The sequence below is a fragment of the Lipotes vexillifer genome, unplaced genomic scaffold (genome assembly GCF_000442215.2).
Source record: "Lipotes vexillifer unplaced genomic scaffold, Lipotes_vexillifer_v1.1 scaffold1053, whole genome shotgun sequence".
Lineage (NCBI taxonomy): Eukaryota > Metazoa > Chordata > Mammalia > Artiodactyla > Lipotidae > Lipotes > Lipotes vexillifer.
Window position 1 is genome coordinate 86,114 of NW_006796292.1, and position 10,978 is coordinate 97,091.

The 10,978-nt window shown below is 37.5% G+C and overlaps 1 protein-coding gene across 1 annotated transcript in view; it reads right to left on the reverse strand.

The window, feature by feature from the left end:
- Positions 1-10,978, reverse strand: part of ASAH1 (N-acylsphingosine amidohydrolase 1) — a 47,075-nt gene that overhangs the window by 30,230 nt on the left and 5,867 nt on the right. The window lies entirely within an intron of this gene.

Sequence of the window (10,978 nt, forward strand, 5' to 3'; positions counted from 1 at the left end):
CTGATCAGTATCAAGAGTCAAGAAAAACAACTAGGAACCATTTGCCTTGTTCTTTAATTGATGTTGATGTTGCCAACTGTTCTCTGGCTAAAAGCTTATAGTGTGAAACAAATTTTCTCAGGACACATTTCTTCAACTTCTACAAGCAAATGTGATTTCATCAACTCATCTTTGGCAAATGGCTTTTCTTGCTTTGCTAACAAATAAGCTACTTGGAGGCTTACTTTGGCTGCAGCCTCATTTTACTTTGTAAAATGTGTAAATAAATTCTGCTGTGATGAGATACTCTAGATCTTGTTTTTCTAACCACTTTTTTCCCTAGGAATCGGGAATACTGTGATGACTGCTCGGTCTCGTAATGTCAACATACACTGTATTCTTTTAGCACAACTCTAGCGTCACTGTGTAATAAACACAATGCTTTGCCAGCTAATTAACAAGATAATCCCTACTCTGCTTGGCCTGAAAGCACATCTGAAGTCCACTTTTCTCTTCTTTTCTTGTTTTGACGTTGATAGGTTTAGACTAGTAATTTTCTTAAAGATTAAAAATAACCTGGTGCATTGATACATGCGGCACTTAAAATAGTTGAGTTATAATTGCATTAAGCGTCATCTGAAGTGTGCAGAGCAGCAGTGAAAGCTACGAGCACACCGCATTCAGGCTCTGCTGCAACAACCCAACTGCTGTAGTGCTGAAGCAGCCAGACAAAATGCAAACACACAAGTGTAGCTGTGCTCCAATACAACTCAGTTTATGGACCCTGACGTGTAAATTTTACAAAATTTTGACATGGTACAAAATATTAATCTTCTTTTGAATTTCCCCCCAACTTTTAAAAGATGTAAAAACCATCCCTCACTCGCAGACTTTCAAGAAACAGGTGCAGGCTGTAGTTTGCCAACCACCACTCAGGGTACTAACACCCATACAAGTTGCCCTTGCTCTTGCCAGATGATCTCTTCAGTTTCTGTCAAGGAAAACTCTTTGAGGTGGTATGTATGTGTGAAAAAAAGAGAGAAGAGGGGAAGAGACTGTGTGGGTTTAGTCTTTTGCTTAGCTATAATGTTATATGCAGTTCTCTAGGCAGAGGTTGGGATGGGGGTTATTTTCTGTTTGCTGGCCCCTCAACTAAACTCTTTTCATCCTCATTTATTACTCTTACTCTCCAGAATAAATGCTACTCTGAGCCAGGAACCTCTCTGGGATCTCCTTTCCTCAAAACAGCTTTGTCCACTTTGTTTCATCAGTCAAAACTCCTCCACCTACTACCTAAATGCCAAGAAGTAACTAAAAATCTCTCGGACATACCGAGACTCAATTAAAATCATACACTCTTGGACTGATATTAGTCTTTGGTGGCACTTAGTTGTATTAGTTTCCTATTGCTGCTGTAACAAATTACTGCAAACTTAATGCTTAAAACAACACAAATTTATTATGTTACAGCTCTGAAGGCTGGAAGTCTAAAATGGTTCTGCACAGCTGAGTTTCCCCTGGGGCTCCAAGGCAGAATGTTTCCTTGATTTTTCCAGCTTCTAGGGGTCACCTACATTCGTTGGTTTGTGCCCCACTCCCTCCATCTTCAAAGTCAGCAGTATAGCATCTTCTCTCTTCTTTGGCCTCCTGCCTCCCTGTTATAAAGATGTCTGTGATTATATTGGCCCCCTTGGATAATCCAGCACAACATCCCCATCTCAAGATTCTTTACTAAGTCACATTTGCCAAGTTCCTTTTGCCATAAAAAATAACATATTCACAGGTTCTAGGAACTAGGACATGGACATCCTTGGGGAGCCATTATTCATCCTACCATATATCTATACAAAAAGACATTTTCAAAGATGAAATATGTAAAATCTCATTACAGATCAGGAATAACATAGAAACATTTGCAATCACTTCGGGACACTAACCCTAAGTCCCCAAAATAAAATGCCCACCCCACAAGAATTCAATTCTTCTCATTAGCAGACCTCTATTACAAAAAGTGTACTAACTTGTTATTAAAACATTTTCATCAATAAGAATTTTGTGGGAATTTGTCTTCTCTCTTGTCATATGAATATCTATATAACATCCTTGATTTTGCCTCTTGGCCCACAAAGCCTAAAAGATTTACTACCTGGCCCTGTGCAGGAAAAGTTTAACGACTCCTGCCTGAGAGTAAAGGCCTCCTATTCTAACATTTAGAAAAATACAAAGAAAACTGGGCTTCCCTAGTGGCAGAGTGGTTGAGAGTCCGCCTGCCGATGCAGGGGACACGGGTTCGTGCCCCGGTCTGGGAAGATCCCACATGCCGCAGAGCGGCTGGGCCCATGAGCCACGGCCGCTGAGCCTGCGCGTCCAGAGCCTGTGCTTCGCAACGGGAGAGGCCACAACAGTGAGAGACCCACATTCCGCCAAAAAAAAAAGAAAACAAACAAACAAAAAACTAGCTCCAAAATATTCCAATACTTTAAGGAACAGAGGAAAATATAAAACAAAATAATATAAATTAATATTGGATTCAATACTCTAATAGTAACCTCAAGAGAAATTCAATATGCTGTTATATCTATAAAACAAAAACAAGATGTTATAAAAAATAAGTTCAACCAGGTAATTAAAAACATAACTGCTGGGCTTCCCTGGTGGCGCAGTGGTTAAGAGTCCGCCTGCCGATGCAGGGGATGTGGGTTTATGCCCCAGTCCGGGAGGATCCCACATGCCACGGAGCGGCTGGGCCCGTGAGCCATGGCCGCTGAGCCTGTGTCTCCGGAGCCTGTACTCCACAACGGGAGAGGCCACAACAGTGAGAGGCCCGAGTACCACAAAAAAAAAAAACAAAAAAAAACATAACTGCTCATCCATCAATAGATGAATGGATAAAGAAGGTATATAAACATAATGGAATACTACTCAACCACAAAAGGAAAGAAATTTTGCCATTTGCAGCAACATGGATGGACCTGGAGGGCCTTCTGCTTAGTGAAATAAGTCAGACAAAGAAAGACAAATACTGTATGATCTCACTTATATCTGGAATCTAAAAAGTACAACTATTGAATATAACGAAAGACAAGCAGACACAGATATAGAGAATAAACTAGTGGTTACCAGTGGAGAGAGGGAAGCGGGGAGGGGCAATATAGGGGTAAGAAATTAAGAGGTACAAACTATTAGGTATAAAATAAGCTACAAGGATATACTGTACAACATGAGGACTACAGCTAGTATTTTATAATAACTATAAATGGAGTATAACCTTTAAAAATTGTAAGTCACTATATTGTACATCTGTAACTTAAATAATATTGTACATCAATTATACTTCAATAAAAAACGTAACTGCTGAAATAAAAAGGATAGGAAAATAAAGGCGAGGACATCTCTCCCAGAATACAGTGAAAAAATTATATAGAAAACACAGGAGGAAAAAAAAAAAGAAGAGAATTAGAGAATCAGTGCATGGGACCCGACATCTGATTAACTGGATTTCCAGAAAGACAGCAGAGACAATAAAGAGGAGAAAATTATGAAAGAAATAATATAGGAAAATTTCCCATAGCTGAAAGGAGATGAGTCCTGAAAATGAAAAGAACTACTGATTATTTGAAATAATGACTGAATACAAGGGCTTTCAGTCAGACACATCACTGAGTTATTTCAAAACATAAAGGATAAAGAGAAAAACATAAAAGCTTCTAGCACCACGTTTGGGCCAGGGGAAGTGGGTTTCCTACAAAAGAATAAGAATCACACTTCCACCAAACTTCTCAACAGCTATATAAATGCTAGAAGAGAGTGATGCCTCCAAACTTGGCAGGAAATTGATTTAAAACTAGAATTTTATAGCTGGTAAAGGCATCGATCAATTTTGAGTTTATTTAAAGTCTTTACTATTAAGTCACTGCAAGGACTCAGAAAGTTCACCTCCCATACATTCTTTCTTAAATTACTTCAAGATGTACTCTAGCAAAACACTGGCATAAACCAAGAGAAAGATGGGACAGGATCCAGAAAAGAATGGCTCCAACTTAACACAGAGTGGTAAAGGGAGCCCTTAAGGTGACAGCTAGTCAACAGACCTAGAAAGCAATACTGCAACATTGTATCAAGGAGACAGGTGCCCTAAAAAGTGGGACTCTACAGAATAAACTGTACAGTTGAAAGGCAGGAAGAATTTGAGAATATGATAAGAGGCACACAGTGTAAGAAAAAAGAAAAACAACCAGAAACTATAGGGGGAAGCTACAGTCTTGGAAAAGAATGGTCCAAATAAAAAGAAAATGGTCTCAACTAGAAGCAGAATTCAGTAGGTTTCAAGAAGAATAGACAGAATATTGAGAAGATATGTCAGAAGCTGAAAAATATACAGGATACAGTGATGACAGCATAGGTTTTTTTTCTTCTTCTAATGAGAAAAAGGGAAAGAAATTAGAAACTCCAATGAAAAAATTTGTACAAGGCATAATATAAATATGAAGCAAATTAAAATGAAGCAAATTAAAATGAATATGAGCATTTGGCATGAATATGAGTATTTGGTAGAAAATATATTTGAATATTCTTTTAGTGCCGCTAGAGTTACGGCTTTAGAATTATAGAGAAGGACATGTAATCACAGCACACTGAGCAATGACCAATGTTTTCAAGTCACACTTCTTTAAACATTGTTTACCGTCTTCATTCTTTGAAAGGAGACATACGAAGCATAGATGACTCAATTACAGTTAAAATTATGTTACCAACATTTACTAAACAAGACTGAAAGCACATAGAACTGAAGAAGAAAAGGGAGAAAAAGGTAGAGGGGTCAAGGAGTCCACTTGCCCCACTTCAATATTGTGCTTAAGTATTGAGCCATGGCAATTAGACAAGAAAATGAAATAAAAGGCATCCAAATTGGAAAAGAAGTAAAACTGTCTCATTTTCAGATGACACTATCTTCTACAGAAAACCCTAAGGAATCCATTAAAAACTTTTTTAAAATAATAAACAGGATACAAGATGAATGTACAACAATCAAATGTATTTCTATACAGTAACAATGTGCAAACTGAAATGAAACTAAGAAACTACTCCACTTACAACAGCATCAGAAAGAATACTTAGGAATAAATTTAACCAAAGATGTGTAAGACTTGTACACTGAAAACTACAAAACACTGTAGGAAAAAAATTAAAGACCTAAATAAATGGAAAGATATACATTGTTCATAGATTGGAAGACTTAATATTGTTAAGATGGCAATGCTCCCTAAATTGATCTACAGATTCAACGCAATACCTATCAAAATCCTAGATGGCTTCTTTGCAGAAATAGACAAGTGATCCTAAAATTCACATTGAAATTCAAGGGATGCAGAATATCCAAAACGATCTTAAAAAATAATAACAAAGTTAGAGGACTGACACTTCCTGATTTTAAAACGTACTATCAAAGCTACAGTAATTAATATAGTGCACCACCAGCATAAAGATATAAATCAATGGAATAGAACTGAGAGTGCAGAAATAAACCCTTACATTTATGCCGATTACAAAGCATATATTTGGTAAAAGATTTGTCTAGAATATATAAAAATCTTACAACTCAATAATAAAAAGACAATTCAATTAATAAATGGGCAAAGGATCTGAACAGACATTTCTCCTCATAAAATATAACTCAATAAGCAAATGAAAAGATGGTCAACATCATTTGCCAACAGGGAAATGCAAATCAAAAGCACAGTGAGGGCTTCCCTGGTGGCGCAGTGGTTGAGAGTCCGCCTGCCGATGCAGGGGACGTGGGTTCGTGCCCCGGTCTGGGAGGATTCCACATGCCGCAGAGCGGCTGGGCCCGTGAGCCATGGCCGCTGAGCCTGCATGTCCAGAGCCTGTGCTCCGCAACGGGAGAGGCCACAACAGTGAGAGGCCCGTGGACAGCAAAAAAAAGAATGAGAAGAAAAGTCACAGGCTGAGAGAAAATGTATGAAAAAGGCACTTCTGATAGAGGACTGTTATCCAAAATATGCTAAGGAATCTTAAAAGCAACAATAAGAAAGCGACCTAATTAAAACATGGACCTTTACAAAATTATATATATATATATATCCGTGAGCCATGGCCGCTGAGCCTGCACGTCCGGAGCCTGTGCTCCGCATCGGGAGAGGCCACAACAGTGAGAGGCCCGCGTACAGAAAAAAAATAAAAAAATAAAAAAAATAAATAAAACAAGTGTTGGCATGGATGTAGAGAAACTGGAACCCTCATGTACTGCCAGTGGGAATATAAAATAGTGCAGCTGCTTTGGAAAACAGTCTGGCAGTTCCTCAAAGAGTTAAACACAGAGTTATGATGTGACCCAGCAAATTACTCTCCTAGGTATAAACCTAAGAGACATGAAAACATGTGTTCACACAAAAACACTGTACATAAATGTTCACAGTAGCATTATTCATAATAGCCAAAAGCAGAAACAACCTAAGTGTCCATTAAGTGATGAATGAACGAAATATGGTATATCCATAAATGGAATATTACTCAGTCATAAAAAGGAATGCACATTTACTGTACTGATGCTACAATGTGAATGAACCTTGTAAACATTATGATATGTGAAAGAAGCCAGTCACATGTATTGTATGATCCCCTTTATAGAAAATGTCCAGAATAGGTAAATCTATAGAGACAAAAAGTAGATTAGTGGCTGCCTAAGACTGACAAGTAGGTTTCAGGGTTAAGGCTAAGTGGTGAGGGGTTTCTTGGGGGTGATGAAAATGTTCTAAAATTGATTGTAGTGATGGTTGTACAACTCTGTGAATATACTGAAGCCATTAAGTTGTACACTTTTAGTGGGTGATTTGTATGGTGTGAATTATACCGCAGTAACACTTAAAAAAAGAAAAAAGAAAGGTTCAGGGAAGATTGGTGAAAGTAAACTAAACTTTTATCCATCACTGAGATGGATACATATGAGAGCAGACAATGCCTCAAGTGGATTCAGACAAATTCAGCATAAACACATTATCAACAGCAGTATTCATAAAGCTAACCAGGGGTGATATTTGGATCTTTCAGCACCCAATTTGGCATGGGCACCAATTAATCAAAACAGACTGAGCTGCAAATAACTAGTAGGACAGTAGAGGTGGTATCTGGCTGAACATCACTTGAGTACAAACAGTTAAAAGTGTCTGCTTCTGAGATGAAAACTCTAATTTGAAAAGATACATGCACCTCAATGTTTACAGGAGCACATTTACAATAGCCAAGACATGGAAGCAACTTAAGTGTCCATCAACAGATGAATGGATAAAGAAGATGTGATGTATATATACACAATGGAATACTACTCAGCCATAAAAAGGAATGAAATATTGCCATTTGCAGCAATATAGACGGACCTAGAGATGATCATACTAAGTGAAGTAAATCGGAAAGACAAAGTATCATGTGATATCACTTATATGTAGAATATAAAAAGTAATATCAATACAAATGAATCTACTTACAAAACAGAAATAGACTCACAGACATAGAAAACAAACTTATGGTTACAAAAGGGGAAAGGGAGGGAGGTAGGGTGGGATAAGTTAGGAGTATGGGATTAACAGATACGTACTACTATATGTAAAATAGATAAGCAACAAGGATTTACTGTATAGCACAGGGAACTATATGCAGTATTTGTAATAACCTATAATGGAAAATAATTTGAAAAAATATATATAACTTAATCACTTTGCTGTACACCTGAAACACAATATTGTAAATCAACTATACTTCGAAAAACACGACAACAATTAACAACAAAAACAACAAAAAAGTGTTTGCTTCCAGAGAAGGGGGATGGGGTAGAAAGAATAAGGGAGACGGCTGGGTTTTTTTATCATAAGCCTCTCTATATTATTTGATTTTCTTTAACTATGTACACTTTGATACACATTTTAAAATATCAAATTAAAAAAGTGCATGATTTCATTTACATTATGTTCAGGATTTTCAGAGTGATTCCCTGACATGATTTTAAGTTTTTTAAAAAAATTTATTTATTTATTTATTTTTGGCTGTGCTGGATCTTCGTTGATGCATGCGGGCTTTCTCTAGTTGCACGGAGCGGGGGCTACTCTTCGTTGCAGTGCGCGGACTTCTCATTGCGGTGGCTTCTCTTGTTGCTGAGCATGGGCTTCAGTAGTTGTGGCACGCGGGCTCAGTAGTTGAGGTTCATGGGCTCTAGAGTGCAGGCTCAGTAGTTGTGGCACACAGGCTTAGTTGCTCCGCGGCATGTGGGATCTTCCCTTACCAGGGCTCAAACCCGTGTCTCCTGAGTTGGCAGGCGGATTCTTAACCATTGCGCCACCAGGCAAACCCTGATTTTAAGTATTTTTAGATGTCAGTATCTAAAATTATTTTAAGAATAACAACATATGACTGCATTGGAGGGCAGGGTATTCTAAATTCACTAGTCCTTGCTTAGTGAAATTGGAAATGGACACCAAAAAGCAACACTCTACTTAAGAACATCTTGATTTAAAACTACAAATTTTCCAAACAGCACTTAATAAGAAGAGCAAGTATTAACTTTAGAAATACAACTCTTACTTCATTCTAACTTATTCACTATAAGATTCTTCTAAATATCAGAGCTTTTGGTGAGTTTAAAATGTGATTTGATTCACAAAAATCTAATTTATGCCCTTTTTACTGAATTTCAAGTTTTCAGGAACTTTAGGGTCATGGGGTCATGTTCTGGATGCAAGGCCCAGCTCCATTAGTGACAAGGTTACACAGCGGATGACAGAGCCCCAGTTCAGGCTCCCCCCGATCTTTCTCATAGCTTCCCACAGAGATAACAAGAAAACCTCAATTTAATTCCTAATAGGGAACAATCTGCATTTCCTTCAGGGCTTTTGATGATCACTAGAATCAACTCAGTGAGTAAATGAAATGTAATGACCCTCATCTTTCTCTAGTAATTTTATCTGCATGACCTGGGTTCCAAAGCCAATATAAAATTAAACTACAAGGCATATTTCTTATGACTGTGAGGGAAGTTGCAAGTGCTCTATCAAATATTAGGAGAGAGTTCAACTGCCCCAGAGGTAAAAGAACAACCTAATCATATATGCAAGAGTCTGAGATTGATATGACATTTTACTATGATAATGCTGACAGCAATAAATAAACATGAAATACAAAGACATGAAATCTGCATAGAAATTGGCTGTAAGAGTAAAGGGTAAATGTGATTGTAATTTTTAAAGCTAGCAGCCATAAGATCAGGGTACTTCAGGTGTTCATAAGGTACTGACACTGAAGTCATTTTCTTTTGTTTTTAAAATTTTTTTAATTAATTTTTTTAATTGAAGTAGAGTTGATTTACAATATTATATTAGTTTCAGGTACACAGCATAGTGATTCAAATTTTTATAGCTTATACTCCATTTAAAGTTATTATAAAATATTCACTATATTCCCTGGAGTGTACAATATATCCTTGTAGCTTATTTATTTTAAATATAGTAGTTTGTATCTCTTAATCCCCTACTCCTTATTTGCCTCTCCCCCTTCCCCCTCTCCACTTGTAACCACTAGTTTGTTCTCCATATCTGTGAGTCTGTTTCTGTTCTGCTATATTCTTTTGTTTGTTTTATTTTTTAGATTCCTTGTATAAGCGATAACATGGTATTTGTCTTTGACTTATTTCACTAAGCATAATAGCCTCTAACAACAGTCATTTTAAACAAAAAGATTAGATTTGGGGTAGAGTGGAGACAGGTACATCCTTACTTTCAAGGGAGACCTCAACAGGGAAAGACAGCTTCAAAAATCTATGTACAGACCTGAAATAAAATTACAGTGAGCTCATTTGTTATTTAAAGTTTCTTACTATCTCCAAATTTAACTATACATGGTTTTAATAATAGACAACCTTATCAAGGTAAGTAAAAATTTAAACAGATGATAGGTATAGAATGTAAATAGATGAAAGGGAGCAATATTAGGTAGTCTGCTTGGTATACTGTGCTACCTTGTCAAAGGGTGAAAAAATACAACCAACTTAAAATCTCAATCTTTCACGTGTGTGCTCTCTCATTTTTGCTTCCTAAAGCCAAAGAAAGTGGTGAAAATCTCTGTAAAATGTTTTGTTAATACTTCATGAGTCAGCGAATTCTCTAATTATTCTAGTTATTTGATAAGAACTTGAACGTCTTCAAAATTAATCATTCTTTACGTCCTCCCCACTCACTAAAAAAAAAACTAACTACAGAGCTACTTGACATAACTATATTTAGGAAAATAAAATATAAAGTGAAAATTATTCCATTAGCAACCTGAACGCTCCATGCCTAAAAGAAATGAGATAATTCATCCAGCTCCCTAAAATATTTGAGTCCTCCGGAATGAGAACCTCAATGAAATATATGCTTCTAAGACTGTACAAAAGAGTTCAGAAAGCCCTCATGTGCTTGTCTTATTCACATAACCAGAAAAAAGCAGTGAAAAGTAATTTAATTATATAGCTCATACCAGTGTTCTCACCATCGGAAAAGCTGAACAATTTCAGCAAGACAACTTCCTTCCTTCCTTCCTTCCTTCCTCCCTGTCCTTCCTTCTTTCTTTCTTCCTTTCTTTCCTTTTCCTTCTTTTGTTTCCTTCCTTCCTTTCTTTCTTTATTCCTTTATTTATTTATGGCTGCATTGGGTCTTTGTTGCTCTGCGCAGGGTCTACTCTTTGTTGCAGTGCACAGGCTTCTCATTGCAGTGGCTTATCTTGTTGCAGAGCACAGGCTCTAGGCACGCGGGCTTCAGTAGTGTGGCACACGGGCTCTAGAGCACAGGCTCAGTAGTTGTGGCATGGAGGCTCAGTAGTTGTGGCTCGCGGGCTCCAGAGCGCAGGCTCAGTAGTTGTGGCGCACGGGCTTAGCTGCTCCGCGGCATGTGGGATCTTCCCAGACCAAGGCTTGAACCCGTGTCCCCTGCATTGGCAGGTGGATTCTTTTTTTTTT